This window comes from Cyprinus carpio, chromosome A5 (assembly GCF_018340385.1).
Source record: "Cyprinus carpio isolate SPL01 chromosome A5, ASM1834038v1, whole genome shotgun sequence".
NCBI lineage: Eukaryota > Metazoa > Chordata > Actinopteri > Cypriniformes > Cyprinidae > Cyprinus > Cyprinus carpio.
The window spans coordinates 5,430,505-5,457,697 of NC_056576.1; the positions used below are offsets into that span (position 1 = coordinate 5,430,505).

Below are 27,193 nucleotides of genomic sequence, written 5' to 3' on the forward strand. Positions count from 1 at the left end.
AAAACTTTTTGAACTGAAGTTTTATTCAGCAAGTTAAAACGGGGCATATTGTCATGTGTTTTTTTTTTTTTTTTTTTTTTTTTTACAGTGTAAATCTGCTATTAAACTGGCTAGCATTTTAGCACAAAAAAAAAATATGAATTACAAAATTCATAATGTAACATACAAAAGCAGACTTTTTCTGGGGGCTAACATAAATAAATACTTTTCCATTAATATTTATATTAATTATAAATTCAAAATTATAGATTGCTTAAAACATTTTCTATTTCTGTATATATAGTACAGTATTTAATGTTTTGTTTTTCTTTTTTATATTAGTGTTATATTACATCCCTACTGTGTTATTCCTATGTATGTCTGCACTATGTTTGTACTTCTACACTGGAAGCTCCTGTCGTCAAGTCAAATTCCTTGTGTGTGTCTTGGTAATAAAGCTCTTCTGATTCTGAAAAAAAAAAAAAGTTTCTTGAGCAGCAAATCAGCATATTAGAATGGTTTCTGAAAGATCATGTGACACCGAAGACTGAGGTAATTCAGCTTTGCATCACAGAAATAAATTACATTTCAAAATATATTCAAATAGAAAACAGCTATTTCACAATATTACAGTTTTTACTGTGTTTTTGATAAAAGCAGCCTTGATGGACAGGAGACATCAGGAGACATCTTTCAAAAACATAAAAAGTCTTCTGGTAGCTTATTTTATTTGTTTTCAAGTGAAAATCTGCCAGTGTAGTAAGATAAAAGACACATTCTCTCAAAACAAGTGCAATTATTCAGTGGTAAAACCAGTTTAAAAACGTATTTTTAAATGTAAATGCATTCATATTTATTCATAAATTTATATACCACAGGTTCAAGCCATATTCAGATGCTATTGGTCAATGGACACATGCTTACAGATATTAATTTATGACTTTGACCCGGTGTGTGCGTATGCATACATGTCAGAATCTGCGTGTCAGCACGCATATTGCATTAACTCGGCTCGAACACAATAACTCACTCCATCTCCAGATCCATTTCTGAAATTTACACACGCGCTGACACATTACCAACATACAGAACATCAGCACATTTAATTAATGGCACACCATAAAAGTCTGTTACCATAAACAGTCTCCATCTTCATTAGCATAAAAAACACAGTAAAGTAATTTTGCTCTGAGCTAATGAAGAAGATATTAATTCCTGTAACTGTGAGGCTGCAGGAGCATCAAACACACTGCTGGAAGCTGTTGGCAGCTTTCTGTTGAATGTGTGTGAGAAGTAGTGCTAAGGAGAAGCTAAAACAAGCAGTGTTTCTAACGTAACTACATTTGTCAGTAGCGTGACAGCAGCTTAGCTGTTTTCAAATAGTGCAGCTTTTCTACTAACAAGCTATTTTTCCCAACAAGCAGCGGTGTAAAGCATGCAGTTAAATTTTATATTCACCCACCACACACCCAAAATAAGTCCTAACCACCATCAACACTAGAAAAGCAATTACAAACTCAAAACACTAATATTTTAAACCAGACGAAGTACATTTGGAAAGGGGAGACACCTTTTGCAAGGGGCTAGTTGTCACAACTGTCCAATTACACGAATGTGTGTTTTCTCTAGCAGTGCTTTTGTGTGCTGCTTTAAAACATCAAGATCAAAAAACTTACTGATCTTATTAATACTCAGTCTTACTCAGTCTTTTATACTAATCTTATTCATATAAATTATAATTAAATATACATATATATGGATTTTGCCCTCCAAACTAAGGCTGTCACATTACATAGTGTACACATTTATACATATCACATTTATGCATAGTAATTTCATACAATTTATGACTTGCAATTTATGTTAGCCAAAGCAATGGTCTAATATTTTTGTATGTGACAGTTTTTTATTTCATAAATGTCATTATAATAATTTATATAACGTTATTCTATTCTATTCTATTCTATTCTATTCTATTCTATGATTTTATGTTATTGTGTTCTATTAATTAATTAAAGGATATACTGATTGATTAATTAAAATGATCTTGACAGATATTAATTGCTGAGAAAAATCCTTTATTTGGAACTGTTAGTACTGAAATATATACATCTCAGAGAGAATGGATTATTCAATTAATCTTCTAATTTTGTATTAATGATTCTATTTTTAAACCATTTTCTTTATTATTTTTGTTCTGAAATTATTATTATAAATTGGAGGTTTACATTGTAAAAATTATATAGGTTTCCATATAGTGTGACAACATGCCTCACTATGGCATGTCATAAATAAAGCATATGTTCAATGAACTGTATCTTTTTGTCCTATAGGCAATAACAGTGGAAATGTTCAATAGTTTTTTTTGCAGCCCAGACTTTAATAAGAAAACTGAAATTGACTTTCAAATATACACTTAGCCTGAGAAATATTCACCAGAGTAACAGAAAAAGAAAAGAAAAAAAGTGACAACTAGCTCCAGTCTCTTCTACTAAGAAAATGCATAGAACATTTTAGATAAAAAAAAGACAGTGAAACATGAAATTTATGATAAAAAGAAAAGAAAAAAATCATATTAGAATGATTTCTGAAGTATCATGTGACACTGAAGACTGGAGTAATGATGCTGAAAATTCAGCTTTGCATCACAGGAATAAATTACATTTTAAAATATATTCAAATAGAAAACAGTTATTTTAAATTGTAGTAATATTTCACAATATTACAGATTTTCCTGTATTTCTGACCAAACAAATGCAGCCTTGGTGAGCAGAAGAGACTTTCATTTAAATTTAAAAAATCTTTGAACTGACTAAGTGACTAAGTATCAGTAATTTGTCCTGTTAATTATAGGGGGAAAAAATGGCAGTGTTCCATGAGAATGTGCCATTTACTTATGAAAAGTGCAACGTTGACTGTATAAATGACTTAAACTACTTTAAATTATGAGTATCTGGGAGCTTAGAAAACCACAGTTACAGAGCAGCTTCGACAACATTAGTATGAAATACAGTTTGAGTCTTAGTTTGTGTGTTTATGTGCGTCTCTAGAGTGCTTCAAGTGCATCTGCATGTGTGTTTCCCACCGTGTCCTGATGGTTTCTGCAGATTTTACGGATGTTATGAATAGCACACCATTCATTGTACAAACACAGCTCCCTCAGTACATAAACTCCTGCCACTGTATTACGCTTTACACGTGTATGTGTGTGTCAGAGGGCAAGAATATAATTGTGACTGTATTAAGTAGAGGTCTTTGGTCTCTAACTATGGCTCGCCGGTGTATCCAGGTTAACTTGTATGTATATTATATCCTATCACCATAGAAACAGTGTGATTTTAATGAGGGCTCTGTGATTGGCCAGGTCCCGTCTTTCTGCACTGTTATTTTAGACCGTTCTGGCTCCCTAATGGCTGCGGCTCATGCTGTGGGTGTTCAGAAAATAAGCCCAGTGAACACAGAGGTCATTCGCTTGAATAGTTCAGAAAAAGCAAATGATATTTACATAAAAAATATATATCCTGACCGGGTCACGGTGTTCCCAGCACCCTCCGGGAACATGCAGGGACGGTACGAAGGTTTTTCAGTCTAGACGGAGTCAGAGAGCGGAAAAGAGAGATATTGCAGCACTCGGTGGAATTCACATGGCTCTTCTTTACATCTCAACTTACTCGGCCTGAATGTGTGTGTGTGTGTGTGTGTGTGTGTGTGTGTGTGTGTGTGTGTGTGTGTGTGTGTGTGTGAAGCGTCCTCTGGGAGCTGCAGCTGTCGTTTACGGGTCTTCTGGGAACCCTTGACCTCCGGGTCAAAATCAGGAGCAGAAACTACTCTGACGGCTCTGTACCCACATACTGCACAATGACAGACAAACTCAACATGCACATAAGAGCATACACTACATACACACAACTACAGCATACAGCAGCAGTCTTACGTTTGGACACACCGTCCACATTGTAGAATAATAGGAAAATCATCAAAACTCTGAAATAACACACACACACACACACACACACACACACACACACACACACACACACTTTATATTTTTAATGTGGATATGGTTTTTTTTTTAATTGGGGGAGTGACATGTATACTGGACAGTTGATGACTGATTTTCCTGTACTATCTTGTTCAACTCATTCTTTTCTGTTTACTTTTTAATTATTAAAATGTTGATATTATATATATATATATTATATATATATATATATATATATATATATATATATATATATATATATATATAAGTATAAATTAACTTTTTAATCATAAACGATAAAATACCGTACTCATTTTAAGTATTAATTTTCCTGTACTATCTGGTTCAACTCATCTTCCATTTTTTTAATTATTACAATTATATCAAAATTAAAACAACTAAAAATTACTAAATTAATCAGAAAGTTATAATTGTATTAATTTAATGACTAATTTTCCTGCACTCTCCAGTTCAACTCATCCTTTTGCATTTTCTTATTATTAAAATGATAAAAAAAAGTTTAAATAATTAAAAAGAATAAAATGAATAAAAAAAAAATGTTATTATATGAGCTTGACAACTTATTTTCCAGGTTCAAATATTCCTATTTTGTTTTTTAATTATTAGAGTAATAAAAAAGTGCATTATTAAAAATAATTAAAAATGACTAAATTAAAACATTTATTGTTTTTAATACATTTAACTGTTGTTTTTTTTATTAGCAAAACTATAAAAATTAGAATAATTACAAATTATAAAATCTAATAAAACATATAGAATTATGTATTTATAGGCACTTAAAATAATATTTGTCTACACAATTAATTAAAAAATTTAAGTGTAAGCCTTTATAACTGTTTTTTTTTTTTTTTTTTTTTTTTTTTTTTTTTTTAAGATCATGCAAAACATGTGTCCAAACTGTTAGACAGTAAATCAGTCCGTCAAGTAAGTGTGTTATTCTGTCCTCCACTTATACTTTCACACTTCTTCTCTATTTTTACACAGTTCATGAGACCTTAGAGTTTAGTGAAACTAACATTCCAGAAAGATATGGACTGTCTGTCTACACACAAACAGTGGCACAGAAATGTATTCGGACATTACAGCATTATTAAAAAAAAAATTAAAAAGTGGAATCTGCATTCAAATGATGTGCGAGCTTTTCTCAGAACAAACTTCACATTTCCAAGCCACTTTTTCAATGATATTTAACCAGCTGCTCTCAAGGTCATTTTTCATGGATATACTGTATGAAGTCAGTTCTGCTCAAGTTCACACAGGTGTCCTCGCAGAATAACCAACAGCCTAGTTCATCATATTAACAGACGAACATGGTCCACAAAGCCTGACAACAACAAAGTGTCCAAGTCTTTTCATTTTCATTTTGAAAAATACATTTATAGTTTTAGAGTGATTGTTTTGAACAAGTAACTTAGGTACTATTCAAAACATGTTGCTTTAGTATCTGTATACAATCTTGCCCCTCACACATTTACAACATTTTTAAACAAAACAAAATACTTTACTTTCACTTTCACACAAAATCTGTTGCTCCATCAATGTTCACTAAAAACATATATATCATACATATGGGAGTAGAGAAAAGCATATTTTTATTAAAGTATGCCTTCAGCCCTGTTGTACCCTACTAATTTGAATAAGAGCTGTCAATTTAACATGTTAATTAGTACATTTAATTATAAAACAAAAAATAGTTTGACAGCTGGCAACACAGGAGAGAGCTTGACATTCATTCCTATAGGCAAAGCTGATCAGTAAGACATTGACGTGTGTGTGTGTGTGTGTGTGTGTGTGTGTGTGTGTGTGTGTGTGTGTGTGTGTGTGTGTGTGTGTGTGTGTGTGTGTGTGTGAATTTGTACCTCAGCAGGTGGTATGCCCTCAGGTGGGCGGCACTGCAGCAGCACTTCCTGTTCGAGTGACACCTCCTTCCCCAAGGGTTCCTGCTCAAACGTCTTTCTCAAGACTGTGGAGAATGGAGAGAGAGAGGCGACTCATTTACTTAAACTACATTAGTCACATAGAAACAGTGCAGAATATTTCTCTATTTCACATGGTCATTTTATTTTGAAAATCAGTTTATTTCCAGGTTTAAATGGAAAAATACCAGATGTTCTCTCAGACTTATATAATACGTAACGGAGAATTCATTATCGCAGTGCAGTTCATCTCATTGTGATGTTTTCTGTGTAGCTGACAGTGTGTGATTGGTTTCTTCACACAGGTGAAGAGTACAGCTCACAGGACGTGTGAATAACGCTCATATCTGCCATATTCTCAGGTCAAAGCAAACATTTGTGCTACTTGTTCACTTTGTTATCTCATAATGTTCACATGCGGGTGTAAATATCTGTTTTTCCCTGTTGGTTTCTATGTGTGTGTATGTGTGTGTGTGAGTGTGTGCGTGTGTGAGTGGGTGTCGAACACAGAAGGCCAAACTCATCTCATCTTCAACACATCCTTCTCTCACACCTCATGTGTGAACCTGTGAATTGTAAATGCCGAGAAGTGTGTGAAAAGTTGTGGAGGGGGGTGAATATGTAAATATTAGAAACTCTTGTCTCGCTACCTCTTTCTCTCTGTTGCTTTGTGAGGTTTGTGATATAGTTAAAATGCCCCATTATGGATTTTTGAATGTTGTGTTTAATGCAGTTTTTAGTGAATGAAAACATCCTGCAAAGTTTTAAATCTGAAAGTGCACCGACTGAATCATTGAATGAAAGTCGTTTTTAAAATGAATCCCAAGCCATTTCATGTTGACATCAACATGAAACATTAGCATATAGCCCGCCCAAGTGTTGGTCTTTTCTGATTGGTCTGAATGAAAATTCTAATTCATTCTTTGCCACTAGGTGCCGCTTTTGGAGCAGTAAAAATATCTGTTTCCCCGGTAACGCTGTACACAAAGCAGCACTGCACTCACAAACGCTGCTTTATCAGACATTACAGACATGATGTAATTAAAATGAGACCAATCGGACCAATCACCGCAGATTAGTGTCACGGAAAGGAGAGGTTTGGAAAAAATAATCGTTGAGTGAATCGTTTGGGAGTTGTTGAGCAAGTAAGGTAAAAATAAATGCGTATTATAAGACAATGAAAGTGTTTTTTTGTTTGATATAATGTGTGTGTAAAAGTTTTTTTGGGGTCTCAAAACAAAAACAATATGTGAATTTTTTTTTACATAATAGGGGCACTTTAAGACTTCATATCTGTTCCCTTGTTTGCTGAATGTCATATGCGGAAGCCATCCAGGTGGATGATGTAAGACGTCGACATTGCGTGATTAGTGACGAATGCGGGTCAAAACAAAACAAAATGCTGTTCATGAATTAGAAGCACAAAATGAGGACTTGTAAAGAAAAATGTCGGAGGATTTCGATGTAAGCCAAGAGGAGACTTTGCTAAAGTTGGAGAGGTTTGTTTTTTTTGTTCTTGGATTTTTTTGTTTCCTTTGCTCGTGAATTTTTCGTAGTGGGTCATCTGTCTGATTGGTTTTTGGTTATATGTATCAGTATAAGTGAGAAAAAAATTGTTTATTACGTTTGAAATCTGGATATTTATCTTACAAAAATGCATGGGTTCGCTACAGGAGGCCTTTATTCACCCCCCGAAACCGTGTGATGCACGCACTTTATTTCACGTCTTCTGAACTGTTGACAACCAACACCCGCTTACCCCCATTGAAAGGCTTGGAGGGGCCAGGACAATTTTTATTATATTTTTCTGGTTTATTCTTTTAGAAGAAAGTCACATACACCTAAGATGCTTTGAGGGTGAGTAAAACACAGGTTAATTTTCATTTTTGGGTGAACAGACCCTTTAATAATAATAATACAGATGCAGGGACGGACGGACAGGAAGACAGACAGACAGAGCTGGGTAGATTACTTACAAATTGTAGTCCATTACTGATTACAGATTACATGAGGAAAACCGTAGTTGGTAATGTAATCTATAGGTTACTTATTTTAGGTAATATATTCTGAATACTTTTTAGATCACTTTTTAAAAAAAAAAATCTAACTTGCTTTACACTTACAACTAAACATGCCATATCAATATAAAAGCAAAGAGAAAGAAAATATTTTCAAGTTTTTGATCATAAAGTGCATTAAATATAACATTAAAACAAGGTTTCCCAAACTGGGCTTAATGTAAGAACAGCAGTGGGTTTGTGAGTTGATAAAAAGCTTATAATGAATTAAATCATGAAAGTGTCAAATAAATTATTTAAACACTTGAACACTAAAAATAGAAATATTTTATTTGTTTAACTGCATTTCAATGTGACCATTACCAGACATCAGAGAACTGTACACATGGTAATGGGTTTTTAAATTATTGAAATATTAACTGAGCAAAATTTTTGGGAATCCCTGCATTACATGAACAAAAATTAATAAACATGAAAATAACAATGACAATTTATGCCCAAAGTCTTCCAGGTTTGATTTTTTTTTTGTCCAGACTTCCAGAATCAACGATTCCTGAAGGTTACTGAATATGAGGACAGTGTTTCACAGCTTTACATCACCATTGTTTAGTAACTTGCATAATTATTTGTTTCATACAATTTTTAATTGCCTGAGAGGTGCTTTTTTTCACCCAAATTCAGAAGCACAATTTGCAAATTTATTTGCATTTATTTACACTGACATTTACATGACCATCCTATATTGTGATTATAGTAAAAGTTAAATGGTATGACACAGTAGGATTTTTAGAAATGGAAAAATTTATAAAGAAAATAAGAATTAGGGAGAATCAATAAATTATGAATGTTTTACTGCTATTGTGGGAATAATATGTAATCATGTAATCCATAAAACTGACTGTAATCTGATTATGAGCATTATAAAATGTATTATACTATATTTAAGAGTACTTGATTTTCTGGAATCTGATTACGTAATCCAGGTCACATTTAATCAGTTACAACCCTAGTTTTGGAAATAGACAGACAGACAGATTTCACCTGTGCATTGCGATCGGTTCAATAAATTCTGATTCAATGATTTGTTTGTGTCAATGCTCCAAAAATGTCATGTTCATTCATTAATTCATTTAAGTGTTCTGTCCCTGTGTGTTATTTGGATGACTGAAATTATAAAAAATGATTGAGAACATGACCAATTTGAACTAGATTTTACTTCTTGCATAACATACTGTATCTTCGTCTCAACAATAGCTGATGTGCCTGTAGTTGAATGGATGATTCCCCTGAGCAGTTTCACTCGTCAAAACACTGTAAAATTATTGAGATCAAGAAACATATTTTTTTTTACCTGCTAACCCTGAACCTTCAATTGTCTGCGCTGTGATTTCTCCATTCAACTGGACATAAAACACCTCCCCCCCACACACACAAACACACCCACCCACACACACACACACACACACAAGCGCATAAGGAAAATATTTTCAGCCTGTCAAGCTTTTTACTGCTCTGCTCATTCAGACGCAGTCACACACACACAAACCATATGTGTCTGTTTTCCTTCACATTACTGATGGAGGTAATAGGCAAATAAATCATGTCTCAGAGGAGGTGTGTGTCCGTTTGTGTGCGAGTACGGTAATGCATTCAACTCATAGTTTTAGAGCTCTACATTTCTACAGTAACAAATCTTAAACAGCATTAATATCCTGAACAGAGCTGAAGCCACACACACACACACACACACACACACACACACACACACACACACACACACACACACACACACACACACACACATCTGTAAATCAGCACTCCTATTTCATTCATAATTATAATGTCTGGACTTCAGCAACAAACTGACCACAGTCCCTCAACACATCATGTATAATGTCCAGTGCTAAAGTCACTAAACTAATCAAATATACCATTTATCATTACACACTCCCTAAACTGTAAATTATAAAAACTAATTATATATATATATATATATATATATATATATATATATATATATATATATATATATAGATATATATATATATGGCTTGTCTTATAATTCTAAAATATAACATAAATAACATTCTCTCTACAATACAAAAATTGCATTAACTTTCTGATGCAGAACTGCACTCATACTGACCTGAAGATTCAAGCATCCATCATAATCCAAACAAACCTTCAAAAAAGTGTTGCACTCGGGATCAGTATGAACCCATCATCTCCATTAAACACACACACACACACACACACACACACACACACACACACACACACACACACACACACAGGACAGCGCCTATGTGTTTGAAACTCACATGAATTTATTTGGGCACTAAATTTGTGGTCGGTGGTGAATCAGTGAGATAATCTATCATCTTGTTCAATCTTCCTATCATGGCCGTCTCTCTCTCTTTGTGATAGTGGCTATATGTCTGTGAGTGTGTTTTTGTGCAAGTGTATTTGTATCTTTGTGTGTGTTGGCGTGTGACAGAGAGAGAGTTTCTGCCCTGTTCAATCACCCATAAAAAACCCAGTTGAGAGTTCCCACAATGCCCCTCTGCTCACAATAGTATGACTGAATGAGTCAAAACACACACACACACACACATACACACACCTATGTAAATATATCTAAATATCTGGGGAAATTCCATTCAAAGCCTATTGTTTTGAATATATTGTAAGCTAATTTCTAAGTGAATCACCCTGGACTAACCTGAAACATACAACATTTGGCAGCGCTAGATGAATAAAGACATAATTTAGTTCCTTTATGAAAAAGGGCCATTCACAAAGAATGCATCCTTGCTTTTTAGCCCCTAAGGCTGTGTGTACACTGTGAGGATTAATGGACAGATCCAATGTTTTGGCAGATACCTGATTTGTTTTTTGTCCCATCTGTTTACATTCATCTCAGACATACATTTATATTCATAACATTTAAATTGATCTGCACTGTACTGTTAGTCAGTCATACAAGTAAACATATATCTATCTATCTATCTATCTATCTATCTATCTATCTATCTATCTATCGTTCTATCATTCTATCGTTCTATCATTCTATCTATCGTTCTATCATTCTATCTATCGTTCTATTTGTCTGTCTGTCTATCTATGCATCTATTTCTATCTAACCATCTATCTATAGGCCTATCAATATGTCTCTTTAAGAGTGATTTGAAAGCATGCTCTAGTGCTTGTGGAGTCGTGGTACTTTGATGTCATACAATGATCACTCTGCGCAGCGCCGCTTCAAGGCGAACACACCTATTGACTTGATTGGTGATGAAAATGATGCAGGGCAACAGTTATATGCCCCTAAAATTCAAGAGAATGGGGCAAAAAAAGCCCTGTATGGGTTTTTGTCTCATATTTATATCATATGATATAGTTAAGCAATATCACACGAGCTCCCTTTCAGTCGGTCACTCTCGACGTCACGTCAGTGACCGACGAATTGAGATATCGCTTCGATAGACCAATCTAATTCGGGTGTAAACTAAACAAACCAATGCACATAGGCATGTAATTATTGCATCCAGCTGCTGCTGATCACAGAGTGAGTATAATAAGGCAGCAGGTGCAATGCATACCAGCTTTTTGCTTCGGAGCCGAGCTTTAGTATGGTTCTGCTCAACTCTGTCTGCTGTGAACTAAGAGTTCAGCACGCCTTCAGAAGCTTTGTGTGTCGGTGAGACGGTGCTTCAGCGGTGGTCATTCCCGAGTCGAGTGGGTTGCGCACTTCAGGCTGCACAACCCCCTGTTGTTTGCAAGCGGCCCAATTTTCCCCTGTGCGCCTCAGTACTAAAAGAGCATTTCCTAAAGAGCAAATTTCTCTAAAAGAGCTTCACAGGTGCGTCTTTGTAAAGAGGACAAATCACCCTTATAAGTGATTCAGTTTGCCCGGCATCCTCTTCGGGTGCGTCCATCCCCAAGGTTCTTAACGAAAGTCACGGAGGCGGCTCTTGTTCCCCTCAGGGAACATGGTGTCCGCATCCTCAACTATCTGGATCAGTTGTGCTACCTCAACTACGATCAGTTGTGCAAGGACAGGGACCTGGTGCTCTGGCACCTCACCCTGTTGGGCCTTTGGGTCAACTGGGAAAAGAGCAAACTCTCCCCGACGCAGAGGAACTCTTTTCTCAGTATGGAGTTGGATTCGGTCAAACAGAAAGCGCGCCTCACAGAGGAACGTGCACGGTCGGTGCTAGCCTGCTTGAATACGTTCAAGGGCAGGACAGCGGTCCCACTGAAACTTTTTCAGAGGCTCCTGGGGCATATGGCGGCCGCAGCGGCACTTACACCGCTCAGCCTGTTACATATGAGACCGCTCCAGCACTGGCTTTATGGCCGAGTCCCAAGGTGGGCGTAGAAGCGCGGCACTCACCGGGTTCAAGTTACACCGGCCTGTCACCAAACAATCACTCTGTGGTCAGATCTTGCATTCTTCCGGGCAGGGGCGCCCCTAGATCAGATCTCCAGGCATGCTGTGGTTTACAGGGATGCCTCCACCACTGGCTGGGGGTTAAAGTGGAATGTGAATGCAGTCTCAGGAGTTTGGACGGGACTGCAGCTGCATTAGGCACATCATATTTCCTATAGTTGTTAGCAGTGCGCCTTGCCTTGAACCGTCTCAAAGGGTGCTTACGAGGCAAGAACTTGGAACTTGGAGTCAGAAGTTTTTGAGGTCACTTCGTGCTGTTCACATTCCGGGCCTGCTCAACCATACAGCCGACGAGCTGTCTCAAGCAATGCTCCCAGGAGAATGGCGACTCCATCCCCAGACGGTCCAGCTGATTTGGAGACGTTTTGGAGCTGCTCAGGTAGACCTGTTTGCTTCTCCAGAGACCTCTCACTGCCAGTTGTTCTATGCACTGGCACACAGCTGGCCACGAGGCCTATGCAAAAAATAGCGTTTCCCACAGTGAGCCTGCTCGCACAGACACTGTGCAAAGTCTGGGAGGACGAGGAGCGAATCTTGCTAGTGATGCCATATTGGCCCACTCGGACCTGGTTCCCCGAACTAGTGCTCCTTGCGACAGCCCCTCCTTGGAAGATTCCTCTGAGGAAGGATCTACTGACTCAGAGACGGGCAGAGTTTCTAGATGACCTACACCCCAGGAGGTAGCGAACAGGATCACTTTGGCGAGAGCACCGTTTACAAGACATGCTTACACTTTGAAGTGGAACCTGTTTGTCATTTGGCGAGCTCACTCAACTACAAGTGTTGCATCCTCCTGGGTGCTGGCTCATGGCGCCTCGCTGATAGATATTTGTAGAGCTGCGGGCTGGGCGACCCCTAACACGTTCGCTAGATTCTATAGTCTTCGTGTAGAGCCGATATTCTCCTGTGTTCTCACCTCAAACGGGTAGTGGCGCAGAGAGGCCCCGGTTAGTGTCAGCTTGCTAAAACTGCTCCAGTGTGTCCGTGCTATAGACCCTGTTGAGATCCTCCTTCACCCTCGGCAGCCGGACGTGGCGGAACGTCCAGCGCCAGGCCTTCATGATGAATCCGTTGAAAACCGTGGAAAGGCTGGGTTCCATATTGAGACATAAGTGGTACTCATATGTGTATAGTCAACGGTATAGCCTTGTTTCCCCGGCAGACTTCTGCCTTCCCAAGAGGGTTACAATCACCTCCAATTTCTCCATATACACCTAAACGGATGCTATATGTGTATTTGCTCCCGAAAACTCCTTCGGGAAGGATGGGGCTTCCCAATTCGTCGGTCACCGACGTGACATCTCCGTTCCCTCCTTCAGGGAACAAGGGTTACCATACATAACTGAGAAGTTCTGTTTTTGTCCCAAATAGCGTAAAGGCAAATGTGATATTGATTTTATACAACAGTTCATTAACTGAGAAGCTACTGTGTTATATTTTAGATACAATATTGTATGTTTTTGGTCAGTTTTTATATTACTTATTAAAACCACAGCAGAACTGTTGCGTGTCTCCAAGCAACACACAGTTTCTGAAAGAAACTAATTTTGAACAAATCGGGTGAACCAATGATTTAAGGCCCATTCATAAAGAGAGCTGTTTACTTCATTCCTAAATGAATCAGCAGTTTGAATGAATCGAATGAATGAATGAATTACTCAATGACTTACTCAGTAAAACATTTACCACCACCTACTGGCATTTTAAGTTTCTTATTAATAGAGTATCATTTCATTAAAATTTATTTCATATTTACATTTAAAATAAAAAAAAATCTGAAAATAAAAAAAATCCATATTAACAAAATATTTATTGAAGGGATAGTTCATCCAAAAATTAAAAATTACTGTCTGTCTGTCCTAAAGTAATTGATTTATTTATCTCTGATCCTGAAAGCATCCAGATGAGAGGAAGTTTATTGTGCTGTACTGCCAGTCAGCTTCAGTCTCCATGTCCCCTGGGTCCCTCACACACACACTCAGCCCGAGACGACATAAGGAGAGTGAAGTGCACTTGGGCAGCACCGATAACCTGCTCCCAACTCACACACACTCAAGATGAACTGCAGGAAATTAACAAGATTAATACAACCACAAAGCGATGTCCAGACACTCCCCCGTGTGTGTGTGTGTGCATGCTCCAGACCGCCTCCTGTATGCAGACTTTCTCACAGACCGTGAGTGTGTGTGTGTGTGTGTGTGTGTGTGTGTGTGTGTGTGTGTGTGTGTGTGTGTCAATAAACATGAAGCCAAAGAGAAATCTCCTGCAGTTAGAGCAGAGAGAGCAATGACCCCTCTCATAATAGCACTGTGTGTGTATATGTGTGTGTGTGTGCGTGTGTTTATACTCACATGCGATGCGGACGTGCACCTTGCGGCTCTTGGTGGTTCCTGCAGAGCTCCAGGCGACACATTGGCACCAGTAATCTTCCAAACCAAACAACTCCTCCACCTGCTGCCGGGAGATCTCGATCCGCGCTTCCCTCACCACCAAACCTGCACACACACACAAATCAGACTCACGTCGCCAGAAGTTTGACTATCGGTGCAACATCTGGTTCACACTGATAGACAACAAACACAGAAATAAAAAAAAAATAAAAATAAAAAAATCTGATTTCACATTTTAATTAAATGTTTTTTTTTTTATGTCACCAGGCAATCCGATGAATATCTGATTGATATCTGCATTACAAGTACTTGCAAAGAAAGTGTAGCTGCATGAGTTTTGTGAGAGTCAGAGATCAAAGAATACTAGGCATGGCTATGCTTACTTATCTAAAAAAATATGCCAAGAACACTTTATTTTCATGTTGCTAACTAAACAAGAGACAGGATTTTTGTGTAAACATTCCCATCTCAAAGCGTTCCTGTAGCTCAGTCGGTCATGGGTTCGAATTGAAAAACTGTACAGTTTGAATGCAATTTAAGTCAGATAGGATAAAAGTGTGTGTCAGATGCATTAAACGTTAAACATGCAAACATCAGCCTTACGCCCAATCCTGCTTCGATAACTGGACATCTCTGAATGAGACCACACCTTCAAAAGATACTAGGCTGAATGTAAAAAAAAATAAAAAAAATCATGGTAAAAAAATGGCAGCTGTGGTTGATGGAAAATAAATGGAAATTATAATTAAATAAAACAAATAAATAATAAACAAACAAACAAAAAACATACAAAAATAACTTGATGATAAAATGTAAAAAATTTTTTAAAAAATACACAAATTGCACATTAATGATAGCAAATTGAGAAGAACAAATATGTTAAATATAATCATATGTGTCATGTAGGAACTTCTGGAATTGTTCCTTTAATGTTCCTTTTTTTTTTACCATAAATTGTACAATAATTCATAGTTTTGAATTAAAGCATAATTAATACTATATTTATTTGTCTTTGTAGGGTCACAAAACTCTCTGATGTCCGTTAATGTTCGCATTGACATGGAGGTAAACATATAAAATATTTCATCTTATTTAATTGTTAAGTGCTTAATTTTTATTTTACAATTATTTATTTATTTAAATTTAAGGTTTTCATTAACTCCCTAAAGGTAACGATTTGAAACCACAACTGCAAAAAACAAAAAAACAAACAAGAAAAAGTTACTTGAAACAAAATAAACATTAAATGAAATAACTTATTTTATCTCATTTATTTTTAATTTAGTTTAACTTAAAGTACTAGAATAACTAAAATACAACCAATAAATAACAATTAATAAAAACAAAAACTAATAAAATTACAAAAAAAACAAAAAAAAAACATTAAAAATGAACTTAAATTAAAGTGAAAACAAAAGGCATAAATATAAAATTTAATTCAGAATATTAACAAAAACTATAATAGAATATCAGTTATACTAAAATAACACTTATTCAAGAACATTTCCTCTCATATTGTCCAAATCTGTATGACCGTGTAACTCAGGTCAATACTTCATAATGTTCACACAAAACTGCATAAATCAGGCCTGATAAAGCTTCTTGACATTCTTGTGTACAAAGTTCCTCAGATGCACTGTGAACAGCTTGTGAGTCTACACATCTACCATCACGTCAGTGCCGATCACACCAATGTAGCATGATTCAAGCGAGATGTTTTTATATATATTTTAGTGCTCTGCCAGCATACTTCTGTTGTACATGTATAAATAATGAACCCTTCAATGTCTCCATGAAATATTCCAGGATAGAAATCAATAGTTCACACTTACCCTCTGTGTTTATTTGTTTAGTGCTTTGGGTATTTGTGTTTATGACAGCATTTGGTGCAGAATGCTTGATGTGAACGGCAGAAACCTTTAGCCTTGAACAGAAAGAGTGAGGTGAAAAGACACACTTACACACATGAATGTCTGAACAAACATCACTCAAGCAGCTATAAAAGAGAATAGAGCAGGATTCACACAGGATGAGCTGAAGAATGATGATCTAACTTTATGATTTACACTCAAGAACTCGCTGCAGTGAGTGAAACAAACAGACACACAGACTGCAAGGACTTTGCGTTGTTTTCTTTTAAAATATCCTTACAAGATAAATTTATTTGAGAAGCAAATTTCATGGGCTACAAGACTTGTTTTCAGAGAATATATCTTTAATAAGTTTTTGTTGAACTACTGATAGACAGACAACATAAAAGCAAAAAAAAAAAAAAAAAAAAAAAAAAAAAATACCACACAAACTATATTTAATTAAAACAGATGTTAAAAAAACAAAGAGGAAACTAAAGTTTTTACAAGGCAGCAGAAACAATGCATGGCGGCTAAAGATGGTTAAAAAGATGCTAGAAAGAAATGACCAATTACAAATCAGTATGCAAATAAATGTATTAAGAAGACCAATCACTAAACAGAATGCTAATAAATCACTGTCAATTACATTTTTGTTTGCAAAACATTCTATCATAGTCACTGGGATATTTTGAGGAACTTTTATCTTAAATTTCTTACAAATTATAAAGTGTTCAAAGCACATGAATAGTCGCACAGACTATTTTGGTATGAGGCACAGTTTGTCATTCCATATATGTTTTAAGTCAAAACAAGGTTGCATGCTGTAATAGAAATGTAAAGTCAATCTAAACATGATTTTGTGCAAAGATGCAATATATTTCATCCACAAAATGCTAATCCTGTGAATGAGAATTGCATTTCATTGATGAAAGGGGTTGTTTGGACTGCAAAAATATGTAGACAGAATGCATATCTCATTCACAGAATGAGCATTTTGTGGATGAACTCACAAGTTGTTTTTTTGGTCAAACCCTCAAATCTCTGAGATACTCTGAAGGAAGGACCTCTCTTCAAAAACACACATGATTTGAGGAATCATTCATGTTTGAAGCACAATCACTGCAGGGTGACCCACAGTGAACCTTAACATTTAATGTTAGAGGTTTGTTCAAAGCACTATGAGCACTAGCAGTAATAATACTGCCTTAAAAACACCTCTAACATTGACTGCTGGATGAATATCAATATAGCACAGCCTTGCAAGCATAAAAACGCACAAAGCATGTAAAAGCACACACACATAAACGCAGGCAGAAAATCAATGACAGCAATAATGGGATGGGGTGCGTTTACAATGAGATCTGTTAGCACACACACACACACACACACACACACACACACACACACACACACACACACACACACACACATTTTTGTTTTGGATTATTATATCCAAAACACTGAAAAACTCTGCATGTGAGTATTGTTCACAAACATACTCTACTGTCCTAATATTTTTATTCATCTAGGATGCAACAAATAGATCAAAAGTGACATTTAGACATTAAGTAAATACATTTAGAATCTATAACAACAGATTTCTATTTCAAATAAATACTGTTCTTTTGAAATTTCCTGAACAAAAAGTCCTGAAAAAAAATGTATCATGGTTCCCACAAACAATATTGGGCAGCACAACTGTTTTCAACACTGATAGTGATCATAAATGTTTCTTGAAGAGCAAATCAGCAGATTAGAATGATCTCTGAAAGATCATGTGACACTAAAGACTGGAGTAATGATGCTGAAAATTCAGCTCAGGAATAAAGCTCCGGAATGTAATTTATTCCTGCATCACACAGTTATTTTAAATTGTAATAATATTTCACAATATAACTGTTTTTACTGTATTTTTGATCAAAGAAATGCAGCCTTGCTGAGCAGAAGAGACCTTTTTCAAAAGCATTAAAAAATCTTACCAACCCAACTTTTGAACGATAGTTTATATTTTCAATAAAAGAGCGTCAAGACTGAGATGTTTAAATGCAATCCCATAATTCAAATTCAGTCGCATAAAAGAGTCATTAGAGTCATTTATGTGAATCAGTTCAAACTGTTATTTTCAATGAATCAAGTGATTCAAGGATTCATTTATATGATCACTCAAAAACATTCATGGATGTCCCTGTGCAGCATTTTTCTTACATTAAAAATATTAGATGAATACTTCAACTATTCATTTTCTAATCATGTTATACAGTACATTCAGTTTTTATAAGCTCAAAAGATAAATGATTGGTCTTCTAGAAAACAATGGAAACTTACTTGACATTTTTCTGAATGGTGTTCTGTTGTGTAAATATACTAACACGTCTGTTTAAACGAGGCCCTCTGAGATAAATACTGCAGCAAGAAAGATTTTTTCTGACTGAACCAGATAATGAGACTCAATCTGAATCTTCTGCACAATTTAGACACACAAAAAACTCATCACACACACCATGAGCCGATTACACACCAGCTTTCATGACAAGGAACTTTTTTAACCTTGTTTACTCACAATTGCCAAAACGAACAATGAAATTGATTCATAACGATATTACACCATCCAAAATAGAGATAGATAGCGATGTCAGAGGGAGCTTGTGGCCGGTGAACAAAGACAGAACTAAACCAAACAGTGAGAGTGAAAATCTATGTAAAAGCATAAACTATATCTCCCTCGCTCTTTCTCTCTCTCTCCCTCTCTCTAAATCTCTTTCTCTCTATACGCACTACAATTTTTTATGATAAATGTTACTGTCACACATTAAGCCCCCCTGATAAAGTTCATTGACAGTGTTTAGAGCAGCCGGCCCCGTTTCGACGACCCATAATAACTCTACACTCTGACCCCGAGTAATATCCGAGGTGTGATTATGACAGTAAAGTTTCCACCGCAGAGATATTAGAGCAGAATTACTGGGGCGAGTTGATATCAAAGATCCATTAGAGTCATTAGCTCAGTAGGAGCTTGTTAACCTCTGCGTAATGAATTGAGCTCTTCGCTCGCCCACACCGAGAGCGGCTCGTGTTGGTTTCTCCTGCGGTGAGGTGATTGTGCTTCAGCTTCAGCCAATATGTGCTATTTTTGCTCTGAATGATCGAACATTAGTGGAGGGCTGCTAACTTCACCTTAAAATGCATGGCAGTGTTTCTGTCTTCTACAGCAAATGTTAGGCCTAAAACATATGCAAATATGTGAGCGCAAAAGCTTGGTTTCATTTTAAGATTGCTGCATTCTTAGTGTTATAGGTGAAACATTCACCTAAAACGTCTTATTCTATAGCTAGATTTCAGTCTGGGGTCAGTAATTATTACTGTTATTCAGCAAGGATGCATTAAATTGATCAAAAGTAATTTCTGAAGAATCTTGTGACACTGAAGACTGGAGTAATGATGCTAAAAATTACACTTTGCATCACAGGAATAAATTGCATTTTACAAAATATTACAATAGAAAACAGTCATTTTAAATTGTAATAGTATTTCACAATTTTACTGATTTTACTGCGTATTTAACAAATAAATGCAGCCTTGGTGAGCAGAAGAGACTTCTTTAAACATTAAACAGTCTTATAATCCCCACACTTCTGAACTTCATTAGCATTCATTCATCTTCTTCATACCAGTACAGTAACCAGTAATACCAATATGCCAATACACATCTGCTCTGCACTCATGGTTTTTATGTCACTGCAAGTTTCCTTGTATAAAACATTTTGAAAGTGAAAAAGAATTGACTATGACATATTAGCATCTGACTATCACCAAAAGTGGACCTGGATCACTGTTCTTGGCCTTTACTCTGTATTCCATTGTCGTATTTTCCATGTGAAAAGACATTTATGCATTTGGCAGATGCTCTGACTTTGCATTGCATTTGTAACATGAGTTCATGCATTCCCTGGGAATTGAATCCATGACCTTGGCACTGCTGATTTTATGCGATGCAGTTTGAGCTACAGAATCGTGACAGGAAAAGACAACAGACACTGTGATTTGCTCACCTGATTAAATCAACAACACTCTTAAAAACAGAACAATGCCACAGAACAAAATTTTTTTGCTCTGTTAAAGGTTCTTCATGAAACCATAAAACACCTTTATTATTGAGAGTGCATACCTTATTTATTTAATTATTTCACTCGGAATCTATAGTATCTTCTGTTTTAATTACAATAAGTAATTAAAGAATAATGTTATCGATTTAACTGCACTGACACTATTGGAGGAGGACAAAATCTGAACTGAACTGAGCTGGATGCCACTAACTTTGCAACATTGACACTGTTACTGAACTGAATTGAATCAACATTGAACTTACTTGAGGTAAATATAATGAACTCTATTGTAGATTACTTTTTGTAGCTACTTAGGCTACATTCACACTGCAGGCAAATGTGGCCCAAATCAGATTTTTTTTGCTCACATGTGACTCAGATCTGTTTTTGTCAAGACAGTGTGAACAGCACAAACCGCATGGAATCTGATCTTTTTAAATTCTGATTTTGTGGTACTAAACTGGAAGTGTGATGTGTCAGAATGTATTACAGTGACAACTCTACAAGCGAAACATGAGGGCTCGTATCATAAAAGTTTCAAAACTGCTTTCTTTTGTCACATCATTGTCTTTATTTTTTCATATTGTCTGTGCATAATTTTGCTGGCTTCTGCAGCAGATCACACTATAAATAAACGCATAATCGCTTACTTTATATCCTCTGTGTTTATTTCCGTATGACGGCGCATTGTGAAAGGGTTGCAAAATCCACATTTTCCCCGTGGAATTGGGCTACTTTTTCCTCTGTAGCTGTGGAATGTTTTTTCAACTCCGTGGGTTGACGCGACCCAACTAACACAATGTTTACCTACCTGAACATGATTTGGCTAGTTTTGGACTAGTTTTGAGAAAGAATTGGGAGGCATGGCAGAGTCTTAACTTTGATAAAGAATGTCTCTTTGGTTTTGAGACTTTAGTCTTTGCAACTTCAGGGATCTTATATCTTATATATCAGCTTGTAACACTCAAAAGAGAAAGGAAAACTTGAAATCGCATCATATCACATATCATTACAGTAGAAAGACTGAAGAAGTATTTTCTTGTAAAATGTACTCCAATGTTTTATTTACAAAAAAAAAAAAAAATGATCGTGTGGCTGAATTATAAACGTTTCATAATTGATGAACTTTGCAACACTGACAGTTTTTGAACTGAATTTAATCAACATTGAACTAAATTGTTCTGAATTCATAACTGCGAAATAAAAACATAAAATTGCAGCATATAAATGCAGAATTGCAAGATATACACTTGCAATTCTGAGAAAAATATCAGAATTGTGCATTATACTGTAAATCACAATTGTTAGAAAAAGAAGTCAGAATTGCTATAAACTCCCTGTGTCCATAGCAGCCATATAAAATAACCATCATAAAATAGCTCTCATAACATCACATAAATAATACACAAACCTGTACATGTCAGGAAGGGGTTTATCTATCTCTCTAGCAGCACCTTTAGCAATGAAAAGCATCGATAAAGCAGAGCTATCACATTTTTATTGCACCTCAGAAAAGGCCGTAATGTTTCCGACCCATAAAGGAGAGTGATGGTGGATATGTGTGTGTGACTGACCCGACGTCTCGTCCACCCGCTCCTCTATGGTGTGTTCTCTTTGATGGACCCACTCGCCGTTGCATTTGAAGTAGATCTGAGCAGCAGGCGTGGCAGTGCAGAAGAGATTGACAGCTTTGTTCTTGATGATGTAAGCGTCCTCCGGCTCCAGCAGGAAGTGTGGGAGGGGCTCAGGAGGGTCGCTGGGGAAGGTCTCCGGCAGCTCACCCAACCCCAGCAGGAAGTCATCTTCACCTTGTAAAAAAAAAGACAGACAACATGAAGCATAAGGAAGTGAGTGGGAAATGTAGAGTAGCATACTGCTTTTGATGCATTTCAAAATTTCCATTGGATGATGGCCTTGCGAATCATCAATTCCAGCACATCTGCCATTAAAAAGTCTGGGGTCAGTAAGATTTTTGAAAGAAATTAATACTTTAATTTAGCAAAGATGTATGAGGGTGATCATTTTAATTTACTTTTTGAAATATATTACAATATAAAACAGTTATTTTAAATTGTAATAATAATAATAATAATATTGCTAATCAAACATGATATTTTTATTTATTTTGTAAAATATATTACAATATATAAAAGATACTAGTTTGTAATCATATTTCACAATAATAATAACAATAATACAACAATAATTACAATATTACTATTACAATAGAAAACTGTTATTTTAAATTGTAAGAATATTTCACAGTATTACTTTTAACAGTTATATTAAACTGCAATAAAATTGCATTACATTACTAATCAGAAGTGACCATTTTAATTGACATTTTTAAATATATTACAATATAAAACAGTCATTTTAAATTGTAGTAACATTTCACAATATTACTATGCTTTTGAACAGTGGTGTACAATTACAACAAAATGAGTATAAATTAGGTTTAGAATGCATAACACATATCTCAATATCTCAGAATAAACTTTTGCAACAAAAATCCCCATTACGCCAATTTATTCACAAATGTCAGTTTTCTCAGAGCCTCTTGTACTGTAATTTGCGTCTGCTGAGCTCGTTTGGGGTCTGTAGAGGCTTCACACGCAGAAACTGGTGCAGGCCTGTATGTGGGTCTCATTATGAAACAGGATCTCACAGTCGTCTCTAACTGATCCCTGGTTTATGGAGTAACTACTGCTTATTTTTAGCTCAAGTTCAAATAAACATGACATTGTGAGATCTCTGACGTTCTCTTTTACACTCCCTCACCATTCCTACTCTTTGCTTTGAATGAATAAAATAATAAATTAATGAACAGATGGATAAATAAATGGACAGACAAACAAACTGATACTTGAATAAATTTACGAACTAATGAACAAACGTGAATGGATGAATGGATTAACAAACAAATCAATGAACATATGAATGAACAAACAAATGAACATGACGGAATAAATTAATGAACAAACAGACAAAAGAACAAACGTATTATTACAAAATTATTAACGTGAATCAACTAAGTTGAGATGAATGTTTGAATAGACGAATAATCAGATAAAATAAACATTTATCTATGAACAAATGAACAAAGAAGAATGTATGTATTAATAAACTGATGAACGAATTAATGAATATGAGACAGTACAAAAATCACTGAACATAGGAATGAACAGAAGAATCATTCAAACTAATGAATGAAAGAACAGAAATAAGCAAAAAGAACAGTGTAAATAAAACTAGAATGAACAAATAAACATGAATTAATAAATGAATAAACAGACCAAAGAACAAACATTTTATACATTTATGAACATATGAATGATAATGCAAGAATGAATGAATCAATCAACAAACAAATGAGCAAACAAGAACCTATGAATGAACTCATTAAAAACATACTTATAAATATGTGAATTAATAAATGTCAGTGAACATATAAATGAATTCATGAATCAAACAAAAGCTAATGAATGAAAGAACACAAATAAACAGATGAACAAATAAGCTAATGAATGAACAAATTAACATGACAGAACAAATTGATGAACAGACAAAAGAGCGAGCATGAATTAATAAAGTAATGCATGAATAAATGAACTAATAAATTAATAAACTAATGAAGGAATAATTTAATTATCTAATAACTTACAGTTTATTTCAATTGCTTACATCCCTTTGTCCAATCTGTAGTCACATTTTCAACACACAATTAGCACAATATTGGTCTGTTGTGATCATACCATTAACACAATGTGTTGTTTTCACACAATATTCAGTCAGTTAACATGTTTCTAAAATGCTTACATTTTCTTTTCACACAAGCTTACCCCATATCAAAATCATGGATCTTTCTTATCTTTTTATTTATTTATTTATTTATTTATTTATTTATTTATTTATTTATTTATTTATTTTTACAAATGCTTGAACACAGCATGACAGAAATTAAGATCTAATGTTCCAAACTTTAAATATCTACTTTAAATATCTAAATCCTCTACTTCTGCAACAACAGCAGCTCAAAAGTATTCGGAAAAAAAAACTCTCTATATAAAATATTGTAACAACTGATAAGCATTTTTAAGAAACAGATCACTGAAATATTTAGAAATAACTGATTCCAGTCTCAGTTGGAGGAATAGTCAGGCATTGATGCTCTTTCCATTATATCAACAGAGAGTGAAAAAAAGACCACTTTGAATTGGTTGTGTTGATGCAGAACAACACAAAGAATCAGAGAGAGTAAAATAATGCCTGGGAGAGGGAGAAGAAAAGTTGTAGAAGGGAGAGGAGTAGTTGAATCAGAATAAAAGAGAAGAAGAGGTAGGGGAGAGGACTAAGCTGGAATCTTTTCCCCCTATATACATGTGGAACCTATGAAAGCTTATTTCTGCCATGGAATATAAAAGCTAAAGGGTAAATTAGACTTTTTTTCTTGTGATTGTGAATTTAGTATCTCACAATTCTGTTATAGTCTGAATTGCAAGATTAAAAATTAAACTCGCAATTCCAAGAAGAGAAGTCCAAATTGTGAGATAAAAAGGTCACAATTACCGTTTTTACTTTTTTATTCTGTGATGGAAACAAGCTTGCATAGTAACCAAAGGTCATGTATGTTGGGATTGTTGTTGATTACTGGCATCAGCCACCATCCACATCCAACCCCCACCCATTGGAAAGCAATTTAAATCAAGGTTTCAATTGAAATTCTGCATTGGGGACCCTATTTATTTATTTATTTTTTTCTATTGTACATTCTATAAAGTAATGACTCATTCAGTTTTAGACGGTGTGTTGCCAAGAATGAACACATTCAATACTTAAAAATATAAAATATGTTTCAGTTGAAGGTAAATAAAAAAAAAAAAAAAATAAATAAAAAAAAACAATAGATGGTTATATTGTCTATATGCAGGTAGAACTGAAACATGACAGGTAATGCAGTTTTTGTAAAGCCATCAACTGTTTGTATTTTGACAGTCACTGTGCTATGATTGACTATATGTTCCTGTTGGATTGAAAAGTAGCGCTAATGTTTTGACTGAACAAAAAATAATCGAACATGAATCGATGAATCAATCAACAAACTGAAGAATAAAAAACATACAAAGAACAATGTAAAAAATGAATGAATGAACAGATGAACATGATTGATATAATGAATGAACAGACAAGAGAACACACATATGAATTACAGTAATGAATGATTTGATTAACTAATTAAATAAAACATAAATTAACAAACTAATAAACTAATGAACAAAACCTATGAACTATGAATGAATCAATTAACAAACCAATGAACCAAAGAGAAAAGAAATGGACAAAGGAACAGACCAACAAAGAAACTAATGAATGAACAAATGAACATGAATGAATAAATTAATGAAGAGACAAAAGAAATCAATGAACAAGAATGAACAAATCACAGAATAAATGAACAAATTAACTAATAACTGTGAATGAATGAAAAACCAACAAACATACGAATGTATAAATCAAACTAATGAATCCAAGAACACAGAAAAAAGAAAAATGAGCAGAACAACAAATAAGCTAATGAATGAACAAACGGACATGACTGAATAGACAAAAGAACAACATGAATCAAAGTAATGAATGAATATATGAACAAACTAATGAAAGAATGAACAAACAAATGGTTAAATTTCAATTCAAGTTTTCAATTCAATTCAAGTTTATTTGCATAGCGCTTTTCACGATGCAAATTGCTGCTAAGCAGCTTTACAGAAAATTAAAGTTTCTACATTATATTTAGTAATTAGAATTGATGGACAGATCAGTTAAAAACTCTCCTGTTCATGTCTGTAACACAATTTCACTGCCAGCACAAATGCAGAGATCTTCAATATTACACACACACACACACACACACACACACATACACATACACTCATGCACATAATGGATGGATCGTAACCCAGAACACATCGATCCCTGGAGTCATCAATACATACACCGGATACTACCATTACACTAACACACACACACACACACACACACACACACACACACACACACACACACACACACACACACACACACAGTAAAAAGACATGGCATGAGCATCAGATTATTATTGAATGCCTCTATTAGATGCTCGCTGACCCGTCTGATGGCACGCAGTCCGGATCATAACTCTTCTCTGACTGTCTCACACACACACTGAGCTGCTTTCACCCCAAATTAACACTCTGTAGGGTACATTACCTTCCATTAACGGGTCACGGCACAGTCATGCTATCTAATGATGGGCCGAGGGCTGCGTCTGTTTTGTTTGGGTCTGTGTTATGTTTGCAAATGCTATTATGAGACAAATGAGATGAGATGATTCATTTATTTAATTCCCAGATTAATCTTATACACACAAACAGTCTCACTGTTATCTACTCTATTAAAACACACAAACAAACCTGATACTCTTCAAATAAAAGGCCTAAAC

At 35.3% G+C, this 27,193-nt stretch overlaps 1 pseudogene; it reads right to left on the reverse strand.

Annotated features, from left to right (window-relative positions):
• Positions 1-22,667, reverse strand: part of LOC109050621 — an 81,606-nt pseudogene extending 58,939 nt beyond the window's left edge.
• Between the last annotated feature and the right edge of the window lie 4,526 nt (positions 22,668-27,193).